This window comes from Aphelocoma coerulescens, unplaced genomic scaffold (genome assembly GCF_041296385.1).
Source record: "Aphelocoma coerulescens isolate FSJ_1873_10779 unplaced genomic scaffold, UR_Acoe_1.0 HiC_scaffold_94, whole genome shotgun sequence".
Classification (NCBI taxonomy): Eukaryota; Metazoa; Chordata; class Aves; order Passeriformes; family Corvidae; genus Aphelocoma; species Aphelocoma coerulescens.
In genome coordinates, this window is record NW_027184076.1 from 386053 (window position 1) to 392462 (window position 6410).

Consider the following 6410-nt stretch of genomic DNA (forward strand, 5'->3'; position numbering starts at 1 on the left):
ATTATGGGTTTATAATTCACAGACTCCGAGAAGGGCTTGAGTTGGAAGGGACCTTAAAGACACTCTAGATCCAGCCCCTCTGCCATGGGCAGGGACACATTCCACTAGCCCAGGTGGCTCAGACCACATCCAAGCTTTGGCAAATACCCAAGGACACCTTTTCTGTTTTTCAAGGTCAGATTTCCATGCTCCTATTCACAGATGGCTCCAGTCTCATGCAGAGGATTGCTGGGTTGGTCACTCTCATCTCCACAACCCAGCAATGGTCCTATTTTGGATGGCTCTCACTGCTCCCAAGGCCCCAGGGACCAGCTACTGCCTTTGTTCCTTCCGCTTTCCTTTCCAGGATCAGTGATTTACCGCTACTTCCTCCACGTCTGAGACAACTGGAAGAGATAAGGCACTGCGGATGCAGCTTCTGACAGAGAGCTGATAACACTCAGCTGAGTATTTTATTCTCCTGCCACTACGCTGTCAGGCTGCCTACACAGAGTTCCTCCTGCTTGGAAAGGGGCTGGTGTGAGCAGCAGGAATTGATGCTGGCTGGAACACTTCAAAGAACTGGACAAAAGCAGCCTTCTCTGGAAGGCCACCAGCTGCCCTTTGCCAGCAGCACAAGGTGTGAAGGCCCCTTTGAAGGCCATCCCTGCACAAGGACAGCCTGGCCTTCCAGTACCTCCGCCAGTACCCAGAACACCTTTCAGGCTTTGGGGCTGGCCCTGTCCCTTGCTCTGGAGAAGCAGGTTGCTGTTAGAGCTCACATATCCACAGTTTCTGGCTGGATTACCACGTTTTACCACAGAAAGCCCTTCCGACAACAGTACACAGAGGCTCATCTGCAATACAAGGGCATTTTTTTCCAACTTCTCCCTTGGACCAGTGTGCAGCAAGCACACCTGGGCCTCATTCAACTCTCTGTGTGGGCCAGGTGTCAGCTTCTGTTGGGAATTTAAAGCTTTTACCCTACTTTCCACAGCAAATCATGAAGCAAACTCAGCTGCACCAAAGCCCAAATTTCACTTTAAAAATTACAATTTTCATTTTCCTCTATTCAAGCCATGAAGAAAACAAACTTTACTTGAGTGAGCTGGAGGCACAGCGTCCTCCCAGATCATTCACGAGCAGAACAATACTCCAGGGGAAGACTGGCAAAGCCAGAGTTTCCTGATACTTAGGAAGCTTTGCAAAACCTTCCCACCTGTGGTGGTACTGCACCCTGCTGAATTCCTGGAGCCCTCACTCACCTCAGGTAGAGTTTGGACAGGAAGGGGCAGGAGGAGGGAAGACTTTGCAAACACTGTCACGAGGCCAGGGCTGTTTTCATTTATGGTGACACGTTGCAGTACATAATCTTTTATTTAATGGGAGGGAGGGAGGGAGGTGCTGAAGGGCAAAAATTCTCAGTAACAAGGACATCTTCCACTTAAACAGCAAGGTAAATGAAGGGGAAAGTGCAATCCTATCTTTCCTGGAAGGGATTTTATACACATTATTGTTGCTGAATACATGCCTAGACAGTGGTGATTTAGGGCATCTAATCAAGCTCCCACAGTATCATCACATCTGTTTTGCCACATTTTCTTTCTTGTTTTCATTGGGCACGATTTCTCCTCCCCGGGTGGCTCCTGGCTGCAGTTCTACGCTCAGGGGAGCCCCGCTTTCTCAGCAGGCCTCTGCAGCGAGTCTGTAGCCAACGTGTGGCTCTGCTGCCAGCCCAAATGTGCCGTTCCCTTGCCCAGCCTGGCTGCAGCTGGGGGGATCTGCTGGGCACGGCTGGGGATTTTCATGGCCAAAATCCTCCAGCGTCCTCACGTCTACATCTGCCCCTTGCTTTGGAGAGCACAAATCACAGGACACTCATCTCAGTTGACAAATGTCATTTATTACAAATTGCTACACCCGCGCTGACAATATATAACTATACAGATCTAACTTTAAGTTCAAAAAAGTAATTTATTAGACTTCTACAACAATGCAATGTAAAACTATACAAATACCCACTTCCGTTAACAAAAATTAATTTATTGCCAACCTCTACAACAACTCACTATACACAAAGATCAACTGAAGGTTAACAACTTAATTTATTGCATACTACTACAACCGTACAGCCCATATATCAGTACAAAAATATCACTATCCTTCTCTAAATAGCCCTATGCCAAGAACTCAATAAACAGCATTCTACAACTGTACAACTTTACACATATTTAAATAGAAATAAAGACATTTATAACCACCACAAGATACAGATATAGATGAAATATTAGATATTACATACTATATCTAGAAATACATACATACAACAAACCTATCTCTAGGCAACCATACAAATCTCCATATCCATACAACGAATCAATACCAATATATAGCTGTACATCTCAACACATATGTAAAGATAGTTATACATAGAAATAGATCAATATACATATAAAAATATAAAAATAGACATATATACCTAACCAAATACCACTATACCTATTTAAGTAGCCATATGCCTAGAACTACATCAATAGAAATAGATACCTAGAAAACAGTATACATAGGAAACAGAACACAGACATAACAACATACACATATACTTAGATAGATAGATACACATATATATAATTACAAACATATATATATACAGCATACATCCATAAATATAACAACATACATATAGAAATATACCTATACAAATAGCAACCTACATATAAATATCCATGTAATTATCACTATCTTATGAGCAAGTCCATACATCTTTAAACAGAAATACAAGCAGAGGGATTCCAGCCGCCCCATTTTCAAAGCCTCTCCCTCGGTCTCTTCCTCCTGTGCAGCGCAGCTCTCCTGGACAGGGACAGCAGATGGGACACCTGGGAAGCAAAGGGAACACTGAGTCAGGATCGGGACGTTTCCCTTGGCAGCAGCTGCACTTCCATCAGGGAAGAGAAATCTCAGAGCCTCCCCAGGAGGCTTAGAAAGAAAAACCAGGCCCAGCGGGCCAGGCTGTGGCGAGCGCAGCCCCGGCGGGACCGTCCCGCAGCCCCCGGCAGCGCGGCACAGCCGGCACCGCTCCCGGGCCCTGCCGGCACAGCTGCCTTGCCCAAGGACAGCCCCTGTGCCGCCCGGGGCAGCCGCGCTGAGCGGCCCCAGCACGGGCAGGGCCCGCTCCTGCCCAGCCGGCCAGTGCCCGCGGCCAAAGCCCACGCCAGCCTCACGCCCACCCTGCCTCAGCGGCCCTGGGGCCTCACCCAGGCTCTCGGGTGGCAGCAGCAGGTTCATATTCGCTGCTCTTGCTGGCGGCCTTCAGCTTCTCCCTGCTGGTTCTCATCAGTCTCTGGATGTTCTCAAGGACTTCAGGGCAGCTGTGGCAAAAGTGGAGACTCTGGACTTGGTTCCATGGCTTGGCAGAGCCACAGTCCCAGATCCCTCTGTGCTCCCTGCTGGCCCCCTCCATCCCCTCAGCCCTGCCATGCCCTCGGCAAACGCACAGCCGCCTTCAGTTTCTTCAGACCCCCACAGTCCTCTCATGCCCCTCAGTCCCTTCAGATCCATCCTGTCCCCTTAGACCTGCCACCCCCCTCAGCCTGTGCCACTTCCCTGTTACCTCAGTGCCACTTCGCCCTCTGCTCCCTCAAACCCCCCAGTCCCACCAGCACCTCAAGGTCACCGTCCTTTCAGTGTCGCTGCCTCCTCAGCGCCCTCAGCCCCCTCTGGCTCACCGCCCTCCAGCAGCTCCTCAGGGCACAGTGCCTGCGGCCGCCGGCAGCTCCCACCGCTCCAGGGACACCGGGGCTGCAGCTGCTGCTGCGCCCGGCCCGGCCGCCAGCTCGGAGCCAGCACAGGAAGAGGGGACAGAGGGGGCACAGGGGGAAAACAAGAGATTAAAAAGGTGGCTGAGGGCAGAAAGAGCTTAGAATGCAGCCTAGGCCTATATAAACATCAATCTATGTATCTAAACATCCAAATACTTCTAACTATATAACTGCGTACATTTATAAATATAACTTAGATATATATATAAATTTTTCTCTACACATATATAAATATAACTCTGCAAATCTATAACTGTAACTGCATATGTATAATTACATCACATCTATAACTATATATATAAATTTAACTACACAGATCTATAAATATATGCACCTATAAACACAACTCTATAAATCTATAAATACTATATGTAACTAATAAGTATAGTGTAAATACTATAACTAACTATATGGATATATAAATATAACTATAGACATCTATAAATCTATCTATAAACAGAGGGATTCCACCTGCCCGATGGTCACAGGCTCTCCCACGGTCCCTTCCTCCCACGCAAGGCAGCCCTCCTGGAGAGGTAGATCAGATGGATATCTGGGAAGCAAAAGGAACACTGAGTCAATATTGGCCTTCAGGCATCTCTCCTTTTGGAAGTAATTGCCTTTCTATCAAAGACTGTAGAAGGTGACCTGAAAGGCAGACTCTCCCTTGGGAATTTGAAGCCTGCTCTTTAAAGAACAGGGAGCATTCCAAGTTTTCAAAACCTCTGAAGGTTTGAAGTCTCCCGATAAAGTCTCAGCACCCACGAGAGCTTGAAGCACAGACAGTCCCAGCTCCCACACAGAAGCCCAGCCTTGTTCCTCCTCTGTGCTGACACAGACACCTCAGTCCTCACTGAAATGGCTGAAGCTGAAGGGTGCTGTGAGCTGAGTTACGAACCAGCTCCATTACCTGGGACCTACAAACTGCCCTCTGCAGTGAGCAACAGCGGCTTCAACTCGACCATCAGCTCTGGCAGGAAGAACTGGGAGGGAAAGATCTCCCCATGAGGCCTGCAGGCTGCACCAGCCTTGCTCAAGAACGCAGATCCAAGGTGCTCTCTCTCTCCTATTAGTTCTTGCTAATTTGGGGTAAGTTAAGTTTTTCCTTTCCAAATCATAAATCCTTGTGTTTTATCATTTGCTTGGCCTCAGAGCTTCTGCTGCTTGTATTTTTAATGTGTCTCACTAGGCCTACCAGCAGATTGGTCATACATTGATTTAATGTTCTGAGACAAAAAGCTCAGACTTCTACATTGACTTTTTGCTGGGGTTTTGCTCTCTTGCTTCAGGAGTCACTCAGTGTTGCCTCCAGAGCACTGTCACCCTGCAGCAAACTCATCCACAGACTTCAGCTCCAAACTGGGACACCTGGGTTGGTGACACAACTCCCACAGGGTCAGGGTTATTCATGGCTCTCTGGCCACAGCACAGCACTCGGTGTCAGTGCCTCTGGAGAAGCGTGGAGGGCAGGGCTCGGGGAGGCTGTGCCAGGGCAGGATTTGACCTAAAGGCACCAGGAAGCACCAACCCTGCAGACAAGAGCTCAACTCTTCTCATCTCCCTTCCTGCCAGAGGCAGGCTCAGAGCAGCTGCCTCAGAGCTCTCTAAAGCAGTGTGGGCTCTCTCCTTACCAGGCTCCTTGGGCTCCAGGGACCTCTTTCTGCAGCTCATGGCGCCAGGCAAAGCTCCCTCTGCTGCAGCCCTGTTCCCGGCCTCCCCTCCTGAAGACTCAGGGGCAACACTACGATTGTCCTGAAAACCAGAAAGAAAGAAACCCAAATATCACTCACTGTTTTCTGCAGGGACACAATAGATCAGAGCCTGCCACATTTTCTTCTCTTGAAGAAGAAAATGCTTTTGAAAACTGCTGTGTCTGAGTTTACAGAAGACGAAAGGTCATCACACTTGGCAATGAGATACTGGGGATCCCAAAAAATCCCACTCACCACCTTGACTCTGCCCTTTCTGGCTAATAAATCTGCAGCAGGCAGTGGGTGTGCATATTAAACAAAACAGAGAAATTCTTTGGCAAAGTTGTATAATAATATGCAAAAAGGCCTGTGCCAACACAGGAACTGAAAAGTCCAGGCACATCTGGGAAGAGGCAAGAGTTAACAGGAAGGGGATTCCTAATCCAAAGAGGGAATCTGTCAAACACAAGGACTCATGGTCCCTGACTGAATTGCTCTTCCACACAGAAGAAGCCCCTGGGCTTAAAGGAGTCCTTAACCCGTTCATGTCCAGCATCACCATTGTCCTGCTCACCAATCACACAAGTCATGGGGCCTCAAAACCAACACTTCTGCCCCCTTAAAGCTCCACTGCTCACACACTTCCATCCCTTGTTCCTAACAAAGAAGTCTGGGCCCCAAAGGCCTTCAACAGTGGAGAAGACTGACTTCTCAAACACAGTCCAAAAGCTGCCAAAGCCGACAAAGTTGAATGTGGGGCTCACACTGAACACATGAAGTGGGCACTAAGGAAGGAGTTCTGCCAGCTCCTGGCACAGGGATGTGCTCCTCCCTCCACAGCCCTGAGCAGAACAGCAGAACACTCTCATCCAGGCTGCAGCTTTGCAGGGTCTGGATGGGAACACACATCTCTTCCCAC

At 48.6% G+C, this 6410-nt stretch overlaps 1 long non-coding RNA gene across 2 annotated transcripts; it reads right to left on the reverse strand.

The window, feature by feature from the left end:
• Nucleotides 1–1862: 1862 nt before the first annotated feature.
• Nucleotides 1863–5550, reverse strand: LOC138102611 (uncharacterized). Of its 2 annotated transcripts, XR_011147448.1 has the most exons (4): nucleotides 5432–5550; nucleotides 3645–4353; nucleotides 3237–3350; nucleotides 1863–2858 (listed from the first exon to the last, which is right to left on the reverse strand). It is a non-coding gene; the product is annotated as an uncharacterized lncRNA (long non-coding RNA). The 2 variants fall into 2 exon arrangements; XR_011147447.1 differs by having other exon boundaries at nucleotides 3237–4353.
• Nucleotides 5551–6410: the final 860 nt, after the last annotated feature.